Consider the following 12,345-nt stretch of genomic DNA (forward strand, 5'->3'; position numbering starts at 1 on the left):
TTTAAAAACTTGAGGAGGCAATTAGGAAAGGGGAGGTAGAGGAGGAAGCAAAGAATTACTCAAGGAAAGCCGATTGATCCATTTCTAGAGTCAGATTCATCATCAAGACTGGAGATCTCCCTTCAAGTTCCTTCAGGAGTTTTGGGTTTTCTTATGTTTTGTTATCTTTATGCTTTTGAGATTTTTTCTTTCATAAGTATGAACTAAACCCCTAAATACCTAAGGGGAATGGAACCTAAGACAGATCTTGTTATTATTATCTGAATTGTATGATAAATATTTGACTTGTTCTTAATTATGCATTCTTAATTCTTGTTTTAATATTCCAGGATATTGATTCAAGTTAAGCTCTTATTTAGAGGAGGAATGGACCCTGTCTAAGAGTAAATTTGTCATAATTAAGCAAAGTTGATTGCGCGTCTAGAGATAGGGTGACAAGATTTTGCCGAACTAGGGTGAAACCTAATAAGGGAATCCATAGATCGAGTTAATGCAATTCTAGGGTGTTAATTAGAAAGAGATTTCAATTATTCAACCTAGGGTTAGACGTTATTAGTCTCGAGAGAGATAATAATATAACTTACGGATTTCTACGGATCAAGTCAAATGAATAAATCGTCTGATTCAGAGTCAAATAACAAGTGAAGTCTAGGTGGATTTGTCCTTAGGTATTGTCTCAATCAATCGAATTTTCCCAAAAGTATTTTCCCAAGTTTTTCTTTCTGTGCATTCTTAGTTAGTAATTAGTTTAGACAACCAAACCTCTTAAATTTTAGGCTAGATAATAAAAAGGAAGTAAATACTAGTACTTGTAGTTCCTTTGGGTTCGACAATCCAGTCTTGCTAAATGATACGTGATATTCGTGACAGGTTTTGAATATTTATAGTGAATTGTTATTGAAACTAACTATTATCACGATGAAGGAAAGTGTACCTATCGAACAATAGTATAGCTTTAGCAAGACCGGATTATCGAACCCAAAGGATCTAAAAGTACTAGTATAAACTTTCTCTTTATTATCTAGCCTAAAATAAAAGGGTTTTGTTTAGCTAACTAATTAATTAAACTAAGAAAACACAGAAAAGAAAATTGGGGAAATACTTTTTGGAAAACCCAATTGATTAAGACAATACCTAAGGAAAAATCCACCTAGACTTCACTTGTTATTTGACTCTGAATCGGACGATTTATTCATTCAACTTGTTTCGTAGAGATCCCTAAGTTATATTATTATCCCTCTCGAGACTAACAACGTCTAACCCTAGTTTGAATAATTGAAATCTTTTTCTAATTAACACCCTAGGGTTGCATTAACTCGATCTATGGATCCCCTTATTAGGTTTCACCCTAATCCAAAAAAATCTTGTCACCCTATCCTAGCCGCACAACCAAATCCGCTTAATTATGACAAATTTACTCTTAGATAGGGTCTATTCCTCCTCTGAATAAGAGCTTAACTTGAATCAATGTCTAGGAATATCAAAACAAAAATTAAGAACAAGACAAATATTTATCATACAATTCAGATAATAATAACAAAATCCATCTTAGGTTTCATTCCCCTTAGGTATTTAGGGGTTTTAGTTCACACTAATGCAAGAAAACATCTCAAAAGAATAAAAATAACAAAACATAAGAAAACCCAAAACTCCTGAGCGAATTTGAAAGGAGATCTTCAGTCTTGATGGTGAATTCGGCTTCTGAGATGGATTGATCGGCTTTTCTTGAGCAATTCTTTACTTCCTCCTCTACGTCCCTTGTCTAAGTGCCTCCTTAGGTGTTTAAATAGGCTTTGGAATGCCTAAGAGCCCTCAAAATTGGCCTTTTCCAAATTGGACTAAACTTGGGCTTGGCAGGGACACGCCTGTGTGACACGCCTGTGTGCGATTGCTTAAGGCCGTAGTCAAGGCTGTTAAATGGGCACGGGCGTGTGATCTACCCGTTTAAATCATGCTTTGACCTTGCCAAAGGGACACGACCGTGTGGTCTGCCCGTGTGAGGAAGTCCAGGCCATGTTGATTTCGTACGTTGGTCCATTTTCTCCGTTTTAGGCCCGTTTCTCTTTCCTTTCACTCTCCTATGCTCACTTAAGTATAAAACATGAAATTAAGGCATTAGAAGCATCGAATTCACCAATTTTAAGGAAAAATCATCCATAAAATGTGCTAAGCATGAGATAGAAATATGTATAAATTATGGTTTATCAAATACCCTCACACTTAAGCATTTGCTTGTCCTCAAGCAAAATCCTCAACTCATAACCAAAATAAATAATTCTCAACTTATAATTGCTATCGATAATATCTCAAAATAATCCGTAGGTAATCATACATTGAAAATTCAACTGAAAGAACATCAAAGTTTCAAACATTCCAAGTTGAGCATTTTATTATGAAAACATAGGTGTCTCCCCTCATCTAAGTAATTACCTTTGATTCAAAATATCACAGAGTTTCACATCCTCACTAAAGATTCACTCAAATCACTCGAGGTGTTTAAGTACAATAAATGAAGCACTCAATAGTCAATAATGAAAAGTCATTACCATAGGCTTGCATGAAAATCAAATCTCCACCACTATAAATTGAGATGAAAAATCAATCAAAAGGTCTTTAGAGGGTTGTAACGTGGCTTTGGTTAGAGGGTGTGGTTACAAGCTGAAAGAAAGGGTTAGAATCGAGATTAAATTGAAAAATTGTGTAACTAGAAAAATGTAATTAAACATCAATTGAGTATAAGTGAGCTTCTTTCTCAGAAGATGGAATTTAGATATTGCGGCTCAACAATACTGAATTACTACTAATATGTAAGTATGAATTTTTTATTTTTTTTAAGAACAAGTTAAATACATAGAAGAGCAAAACATAGCTAAGCAATTAGTTCAAATCAAATCTCGACAAAAATAGGGATCAAATTAAGGGATTTCAACAATAATGGTTTATGGGTTAATATTGAGGGTAAATCAATTAATGGCTTGTTAGGCTTAAAGGGGTTCACTAAGGGTTAATTATGAAGGTAGGCTTTTGTGGAGTGAGCGGGTTAAACCTAAGTGCCTTTATCATTTTGACATATCAACTCAAATGGTGTGGTCTTGACATGCATAAGAAGCAAGTTCTAGAATAACAATTCAATACTAACGCACTTAAAGCAACAATAAAAGTGAGCATGAAAGAAATGATAGATGCTCTAAAGGATCAAAATCTCACAAAAATTATGGCTTTGTGATGTTTAAACCTGTGAATTTCAACTCAAGATAATACCTAAACTTGGGAAAAACAACCTAAAAGTTTTTAATTCTTCAAAAATCAACTTATCATGCTTGATTCCCTAATGTCTTAAAGTTTAAACACTCAATGCATAAATGCCTATGTTTTAATTCAAGACATATCAATAAAAATCATAAATTAATTAAAATTCATTCTAATAGTAATATAAATGATTTACATGAGAGTAAGACACAATTCAGGGATTTCTAATGATGATATAAAAGACCCCCCATATTTAATATCTACATTGCCCTCAATGTACAAAGATAGATATAATGAAAAGGATAGATTCATAATCATAAGAGAGGGAGAGAAGTGAAACTTCTTGAATGATGAATGAATTCCTTGAACTGGAGTTTTGGAGGATAATCGGCGTGAGAATGGAAGAGGATACTCCGGTGGTGGTAGAGGTTCATTAGTCCAAAAGTCCTGCGCCAAAAGAATATTATATCTGGTGGTAGCTATGGTCGTGGTCGAGCAGAACATGACAGTCGTGGAGAACCTTTCCCGATGGAGTTTTCAGTTCCTATGTGAGGATGAGCTTTAGAGCTTTTTTTGACTGTGATAAAATCAGGAACTCTTTAAGAGGTATACTGAAGCATAATTACTCGTAATGAAATAGCCAAAGAATAAAAATTGTAAAAACTCAGGATGTAATAGTATTAAAAGGAAATAAAAAAATAATTTCAAAATATAAAGATAAAAATAAAATAAAATAAATAATAGGTGTTTATAGAGAAATTGGGGCACATGGCCGTGGGGCATGTCCGTGTGCTCTAAGCTCAGCCCATGCGTTTCGTAATTTTAGAAATTAGGCGCATTGGTGTACAAGGCCATGTCGATCTCCGTTCACTTCTCCTACGACCGTGCATACAAGCGCACGCCCGTGTTAAATTGACAGGTTTACCCACGGTTTCAAAACAAGGGCGTGCTGAATGCTCATGTTATTTTGGCAGTTTCGCCTACGGCCATGTCGCACGACCTTGGCTGCTTATCGCATCCCGTGTTGGGAAAAAAATTTTTGCCTGTTTTCACACGGCCATATCGCACGGCCGTGTTGCATCCCGTGGTATGTGCACGGCCTACGGCACGCCCGTGTGCCTAGCCGTGTGGTTCTGAAAAGCCTGTGTTCAATAATTTGGTTAGTATGTTAGATTTTAAAGACTAAAATTTAAAAAAAGTAATATTGTTAGTGCTCAGGTTACCTCCCGAGAAGCGCTTATTTATAGTCTAAGCTCGACTTACCTCTCTAGTGTGTGATCATGGAGGATCGAGGAGTTTACACTCCTCATCCCTGCTATAAATTTTATCAACATAAGGTTTAAGACGAGTACTATTTACCTTGAACGTGCTGAATTTAGGGTGATTTACCTCGACTGTACCATATGGAAAAATGCTAGTTACCATAAGAGGGGTTTTTTCATTTGGTTCAGAAGTGGCGATTCGAGGAACTGCTACATCTAGTAGTACTTTGTCTCCAACTTGAAGTTGATTTGGTGAGGCATTGAGCTCATTCTGATGTAGTTTTGGTTTATCATGTTTTCTCGATTTAAATGTCAATCATTCATCTAACTCCTCTATTCATAACCTTCGTTCTTCATAGGTAGATTCTTTGTTGTGGATTGAACATGGCTGATGTGTGTCCTTCGAACTTATTTCCTGCAAAACAGGTTGCACTGTATGATCAGTCTTAGTAGAACAATTTGTACAATCACCTTCAATTTTTGACGTGTTGTTCGGGTTGCGAGCTTGAAGGTTGATTGTTTTGTCTCCTACACAAAGTGTGAGTTCACCTGTGCGAACGTCAATAATTGTTCTAGCAGTTGCGAAAAAGGGCTTTCCCAAAATTAAAGGAACATTACTTTCCTCTTCTATGTCTAAAACTACAAAATCAACTGGAATAAATTTGTTAGTTTTAACGAGTACGTCTTCAATAATATCCCTAGGAAATCTGACAGTTTTATCTGCTAATTGAATGCTCATCCTAGTTTGTTTGGGTTTCCTAGACCTAGTTGCTTAAACAATTTGTAAGGCATAACATTGATACTAGCCTCTAGATTAGCCAACGCATTATTAACATCTAAACTACCAATTAAACAAGGAATCGTAAAACTCCCTGGATCTTTTAGTTTGTTGGGTAGCTTATTCTGAAGAATAGCTGAGCAAACTGCGTTCAGCTCCACATGCGACCTTTCATCTAACTTTCGTTTATTTTCTAGAAGCTCCTTTAAAAATTTGACTGCATTCGGCACCTGCGAAAGTGCTTCAATAAACGGTAGGTTAATATGTAGTTTCTTTAAAAGTTTAAGGAATTTACAAAATTGTTCGTCTGAGCGGTCTTTTCTTGTCGTATTGGGGTATGACACACGAGGTTTATATTCTGTGGTTACAGATTTTTCTTCGTTTTGGCCTACCTCATTCTTACCTTCGCTTACCACTGGTTTTGGCCTTGGTTTTGCCACTAACCCTTCCTCATCTTGAATGGAAATTGCGTTGCGTTGCTCCTTTGGGTTAGATTTAGTGTTGCTTGGTAGGCTACCTTATGGTTGTTCGGAAATCAACTTGGTGAGCTATCCAATCTGAGTTTCGAGCCCCTGGATTGATGTTTGTTGATTTTTGAGTGCCGTCTCAGTATTCTGAAAATGAGTCTCTAACACCGAGATGAATTTGATTAGCATCTCCTCAAGGTTCAGCTTCTTTTCTTGCTGGCAAGGTTGTTGTTGAAAACCCGGAGGATATTGTGGCCTTTGATTTCCTTGACCGCCCCACGAGAAATTGGGATGGTTCCTCCAACCTGCATTATAAGTGTTACTATATGGGTTATTTTGGGATCTAGAGTTATTGTTACCCATATATTAGACTTGTTCCTCCTCGATGCTAGGGTTGAAGGGTTGATATCCTGTGCATGCTCCTCCTTCATTCGAATCGCACCTCATCACTGGATGTACCTGAGTAGAACCACACAAACCATCAATCTTTTTATTTAAAAGCTCTACTTGGTTAGATATCATAGTAACCGCGTCGAGGTTGAAAACACCAGCTGCTTTCGTTGGCTTTCTTCTCATAACTTATGACTGATAGTTATTCAGTGACATCTCATCAATAAATTCGTAAGCCACCTCAGGTGTCTTATAATTGATAGTTCCTCCAGCGGCTGTATCAATCATCTGCCGAGTTGATAAACCGTAATTGATACATATTTTTACCTATGCTTAACTCATTTTATGGATGATTTTTCCTTAAAATTGGTGAATTCGATGCTCCTAATGCCTTAATTTCATGTTTTATACTTAGGTGAGCATAGGAGAGCAAAAAGAATGAGAAACGAGCCAAAAATGGAGAAAATGGGCCAAAGTACGAAATCAACACGGCCTGGACCTCCTCACACGGGCATACCACACGGCCGTGTCAATCTGGCAGAATCGAAGCACGACTCACACGGGCGTGTCCCTTCCGAGCCCAAGTTGAGTCCAATTTAAAAAAACGCCAATTTTGAGGATTTTTAGGCATTCCAAAGCCTACAAATACACCCTAGAGGACTAGGAAAAGGGAGACACAGAGAGAGAGGAAGGAATTACTCGAAGAAAGCCGATTGTTCCATCTCAGAAGCCGAATTCATCATCAAGACTGAAGATCTCCCCTCAATTTCCCTTCAGGAGTTTTGGGTTTTCTTTATGTTTTGTATTCGTTATTCTTCTAAGATGCTTTCCTCTTTAGTTATGAACTAAATCCCCTAAATACCTAAGGGGAATGAAACCTAAGACGAAACTTGTTATTATTTTTTGAATTGTATGATAAATATTTAACTTGTTCTTAATTATGTGTTCTTAATTCTTGTTTTGATGTCCCAAGATACCGATTCGAGATAAGCTCTTATTCAGAGGAGGAATAGACCCCGTCTAAAAGTACATTTGTCATAATTAAGCAGAGCTGTTTGCGCGCCTAGACATAGGGTGACAAGATTTTGCCGGATTAGGGTGAAACCTAATAAGGGGATCCATAGATCGAGTTAATGCAACCCTAGGGTGTTAATTAGAGAAAATCCTCAATTATTCAATCTAGGGATTAGACGTTATTAGTCTTGAATAGGAATAATAACATAACTTAGGGATCTGTACGGGACAAGTTAAATGAATAAATCGTCCGATTCAGAGCCAGAATAACAAGTAAAGTCTAGGTGGATTTTTCCTTAGGTATTGTCTTAATTCAATCATTTTCCAAAAGTAATCCTCTAACTCTACTTTCTGTAGATTCTTAGTTTAGATAATTAGTTAGTTAAAACAAACCCCCCCTATTTTTAGGCTAGATAATAAAAAGACAATCATTTCTAGTACTTTTAGTTCCTTTGGGTTCGACAATCTGGTCTTGCTAAAATTATACTACTGTTCGATAGGTACACTTGCCTACATCGTGATAATAGTTAGTTTCAAGAACAATTAATTATAAGTATTTAAAACCTGTCACACGAAAATCACGATCACGAGTCCAAGGATTCAGGCTATTGTGGAACGTTTGAACCTATAGCCAAAGCAGTAACCCATGGTGAGGGCACCTTCTCTAAAGGTCCTTGTATCTCTCCCATGCATCATAGAGTGTTTCTAAATCCATCTGCACAAAAGAAGAGATATCATTACGTAATTTGGCTGTTTTAGCCGGTAGAAAATATTTTAATAAAAATTATTCGGTCATTTGTTCCCAAGTAGTGATTGACCCTCTTGGTAACGAGTTCAACCATTATTTAGCCTTATTCCTTAATGAAAAGGGAAACAATCGAAGGCGAATAACATCATCAGAAACGCCATTAATTTTAAACGCCCATGTTATTTTGGCAGTTTCACCCACGGCTATGTCGCACGGCCGTGGCTACTTATCGTATCCCGTGTTGGGGAAGAAATTTTTGCCCTATTTTCACACGGCCGTATTGCACGGCTGTGTTGCACCCCGTGGTATGTGCACTACCTACGGCACGCCCGTGTGCCTGGCCGTGTGGTTCTGAAAAGCCTGTGTTCAATGATTTAGTTCGTATGTTAGATTTTAAAAACTAAAAGTTAAAGAAAGTAATATTGTTAGTGCTCGGGTTGCCTCCCGATAAGCGCTTATTTATAGTCTAAGCTCGACTTACCTCTCTGGTGTGTGATCATGGTGGATCGAGGAGTTTACACTCCTTATCCCTGCTATAAATTTTATTAACATAAGGTTTAAGATGAGTATATTTACCTTGAACATGCCAAATTTGGGGTGATTTACCTCGACTGTACCGTATGGAAAAATGCTAGTTACCGCAAGAGGAGTTTCTTCATTCGGTTTAGAAGTGGCGATTCAAGGATTTGCTACATCTAGTAGTACTTTGTCTCCAACTTGAAGCTGATCTAGTGAGGCATTGAGCTCGTTCTAGTGTAGTTTTGGTTTATCATGTTTTCTCGATTTAAATGTCAGCCATTCATCTAACTCCTCGATTCGTAACCTTCGTTCTTCATGGGTAGATTCTTTGTTGTGGATTGAACATGGCTGATGTGTGTCCTTTGAACTTATTTCCTGCAAAATAGGTTGCACTGTATGATCAGTCTTCGTAGAACAATTTGTACAATCACCTTCAATTTTCGATGTGCTGTTCGGGTTGCGAGCTTAAAGGTTGATTGTTTCGTCTCCTACACGAAGTGTGAGTTCACCTGTGCCAACGTCAATAATTGTTCTAGCAGTTGCTAAAAAGGGCCTTCCCAAAATTAAAGGAACATTACTATCATCTTCTATGTCTAAAACAACAACATCAACTGGGAATATAAATTTTTTAATTTTAACGAGTACGTCTAACCCTTATGTTGAAGACAATACCTAAGGAAAAATCCACCTAGACTTCACTTGTTATTTCACTCTGAATCGGATGATTTATTCATTCAACTTGTTCCGTATAAATCCCTAAGTTATATTATTATCTCTCTCGAAACTAATAACATCTAACCCTAGTTTGAATAATTGAAATCTCTTTCTAATTAACGCCTTAGGGTTGCATTAACTTGATCTATGGATCCCCTTATTAAGTTTCACCCTAATCCGGCAAAATCTTGTCACCTTATCTTTAGGCGCGCAACCAACTCCACTTAACTATAACAAATTTACTCTTAGATAGGGTCTATTCCTCCTCTGAATAAGAGCTTAACTTGAATCAATGTCCAGGAATATCAAAACAAGAATTAAGAACACATAATTAAGAACAAGTCAAACATTAATCATACAATTCAGATAATAATAACAAGATCCGTCTTAGGTTTCATTTCCCTTAGGTATTTAGGGGTTTTAGTTCATACTAATGCAAGAAAACATCTCAAAAGAATAAAAATAACAAAACATAAGAAAACCCAAAACTCCTGAGGGAATTTGAAGGGAGATCTTTAGTCTTGATGGTGAATCCAGCTTCTGAGATGGATCAATCAGCTTTCCTTGAGCAATTCCTTGCTTCCTCCTCTGCGTCCTCTATCTAACTGCCTCCTCAGGTGTTTAAATAGGCTTTGGAATGCCTAAGAGCCCTCAAAATTGGCCTTCTCCGAATTGGACTAAACTTGGGTCGGTAGGGATACGTCCGTGTGCGATTGCTTAAGGCCGTGGTCAAAGCTGTTAAATGGGCACGGACGTGTGATCTACCCGTGTAAATCATGCTTTGACCTTGCCAAAGGGACATGACCGTGTGGTGTACCTGTGTGAGGAAGTCCAAGCAGTGTTGATTTCGTACATTGGCCCATTTTCTCCGTTTTTGGCCCGTTTCTCGTTCCTTTCACTCTCTTATGCTCACCTAAGTATAAAACATGAAATTAAGGCATTAGGAGCATCGAATTCACCAATTTTTAGGAAAAATCATCCATAAAATGTGCTAAGCATGGGATAGAAATATGTATAAATTACGGTTTATCACTGAACTATACTATTGTTCGGTAGGTACACTTGCCTTAATCGTGATAATAAGTTAGTCTCAAGAACGTTTCATTTATAAATCTTTAAAACCTGTTACGAATATCACGCATCAAGTTTTTGGCGCCGTTGCTGGGGAACTAGGATATTAGGAAAACTCAATTTTTATTACTTTAGCCATTTTACTTTTATTACAATTTAAATTTTTATTTTCTTTTCTAATTTTTCTCTTATTTCCTTCTAACAGGTTTTTCTAGTTTATGACCAGAAGAAACCCGTCAGGACCACTGGTTTTTGACGTGAGATCGACCGCACAGTCTGTAGAAATTGGAGAGAAATAAGGTGAAGCCTAAGATACACAGAGGACGAGCAAAAGGACGATTTTTCAACCATAACCGAGGAGATGGCTGAAAACCAAGAAAATCTGCTACCTCCTGAGATTGTTGTTAATCAAAATCCTGCTTCGCGCACTATGTATGATTATGATAAACCTTCTTTAACAGGAACTGAATCGAGCATAGTTAGACCGGCTGTAGCCGCAAATACTTTTGAACTGAAACAGAATACAATTCAAATTATACAACAGTTTGTTCAGTTTGATGGTTTGCAGGATGAGGATCCCAACGCTCACTTGGCAAACTTTTTGGAACTATGTGATAAATTTAAAATTAATGGCATTTCTAATGACGCCATTCATCTTCGGTTATAACCTTTTTCATTAAGAAACAAAGCTAAACAGTGGTTGAACTCGTTGCCACGGGGGTCAATCACTACTTGGGAACAAATGACCGAAAAATTTTTATTAAAATATTTTCTGTCGGCTAAAACGGCTAAATTACGTAATGATATTTCTTCCATTGTACAGATGGATTTAGAAACACTCTACGATGCATGGGAGAGATACAAAGACCTCTTGAGAAGATGCCCTCACCATGGGTTATCGCTTTGGCTACAGGTTGAAACCTTTCATAATGGCCTGAATCCTTCGACTCGACAAATGGTTGACACAGCTGCTGGCGGAACCATAAATAATAAGACACCTGAAGATGCCTATGAATTTATAGAGGAGATGTCACTGAATAACTATCAGTGGCAAGTCATGAGGACAAAGCCAATGAAAATAGTCAGCGTTTATAACGTCGATACGGTCACCATGCTCTCTAATCAGGTAGAACTCTTAAATAAGAAAATTGATGGTTTCCTTAGTTCTTCACATGTTCACCCAGTAATGCAATGCGAAGAACTGGAGGCGGATCAAGCAGTTCAGAATACCCACCTTATGGCCACAACATGGAGAATGAACAGTTAAATTATATGAGTAACAATCCTTGATCTCAAAACAATCCCTATAGCAGTACTTACAATGCAGGTTGGAGGAACGACCCTAATTTTTCATGGGGAGGCCGAGGGAATCAGAGACCACCACCTCCAGGCTTCCAACAACCACCCTACCAACAAGAGAAAAAACTGAACCTTGAGGAGATGCTAACAAAATTCATCTTAGTGTCAGAAACTCATTTTCAGAATACCGAGACCGCACTCAAAAATCAACAAGCATCAATCCAGGGGCTCGAAACTCAGATTGGATAGCTCTCCAAGTTGATTTCTGAACGACCACAAGGTAGCCTGCCAAGCAACACTGAATCTAACCCAAGGGAGCAACTCAACGCTATTGCCATTCAAGATGAGGAAGGGCTAGTTGCAGAACCAAGGCCAAAAACGGTAGTAAGCATAGGTAAGGATGAGGTAGGCCACAATGAGCCAAAGCCAGTGATTACAGAATATAAACCTCGCGTGCCATACCCCAATGAGACAAGGAAAGACCGCTCAGATAAACAATTTGGTAAATTTCTTAAACTTCTAAAGAAACTACATATTAACTTACCATTTATTGAAGCCCTTTCGCAGATACCAAACGCAATCAAGTTTTTAAAGGAGCTTTTAGCAAATAAACAGAAGTTAGATGAAGCATCGCATGTGGAGCTGAACGCGGTCTGCTCAGCCATTCTACATAATAAGCTGCCTAACAAACTAAAAGATCCAGGGAGTTTTACAATTCCTTGTTTAATTGGTAGTTTAGATTTTAATAATGCGTTGGCTGATTTAGGGGCTAGTATCAATGTTATACCTTACAAATTATTTAAGCAACTAGGTCTAGAGAAACCCAAACAAACG

The 12,345-nt window shown here is 37.6% G+C and overlaps 2 non-coding genes across 2 annotated transcripts; one reads left to right on the top strand and one right to left on the bottom strand.

Moving 5' to 3' along the window:
- The first annotated feature begins 7,801 nt into the window (after nucleotides 1-7,801).
- Nucleotides 7,802-7,908, top strand: LOC121205682 (small nucleolar RNA R71). The gene has a single exon (XR_005900758.1). It is a non-coding gene; the product is annotated as a small nucleolar RNA R71 (small nucleolar RNA).
- A 3,094-nt stretch (nucleotides 7,909-11,002) lies between these two features.
- On the bottom strand, nucleotides 11,003-11,109 carry LOC121205922 (small nucleolar RNA R71). The gene has a single exon (XR_005900995.1). It is a non-coding gene; the product is annotated as a small nucleolar RNA R71 (small nucleolar RNA).
- Between the last annotated feature and the right edge of the window lie 1,236 nt (nucleotides 11,110-12,345).

The sequence above is a fragment of the Gossypium hirsutum genome, chromosome A08 (assembly GCF_007990345.1).
Source record: "Gossypium hirsutum isolate 1008001.06 chromosome A08, Gossypium_hirsutum_v2.1, whole genome shotgun sequence".
In the NCBI taxonomy this organism is placed as follows: Eukaryota; Viridiplantae; Streptophyta; class Magnoliopsida; order Malvales; family Malvaceae; genus Gossypium; species Gossypium hirsutum.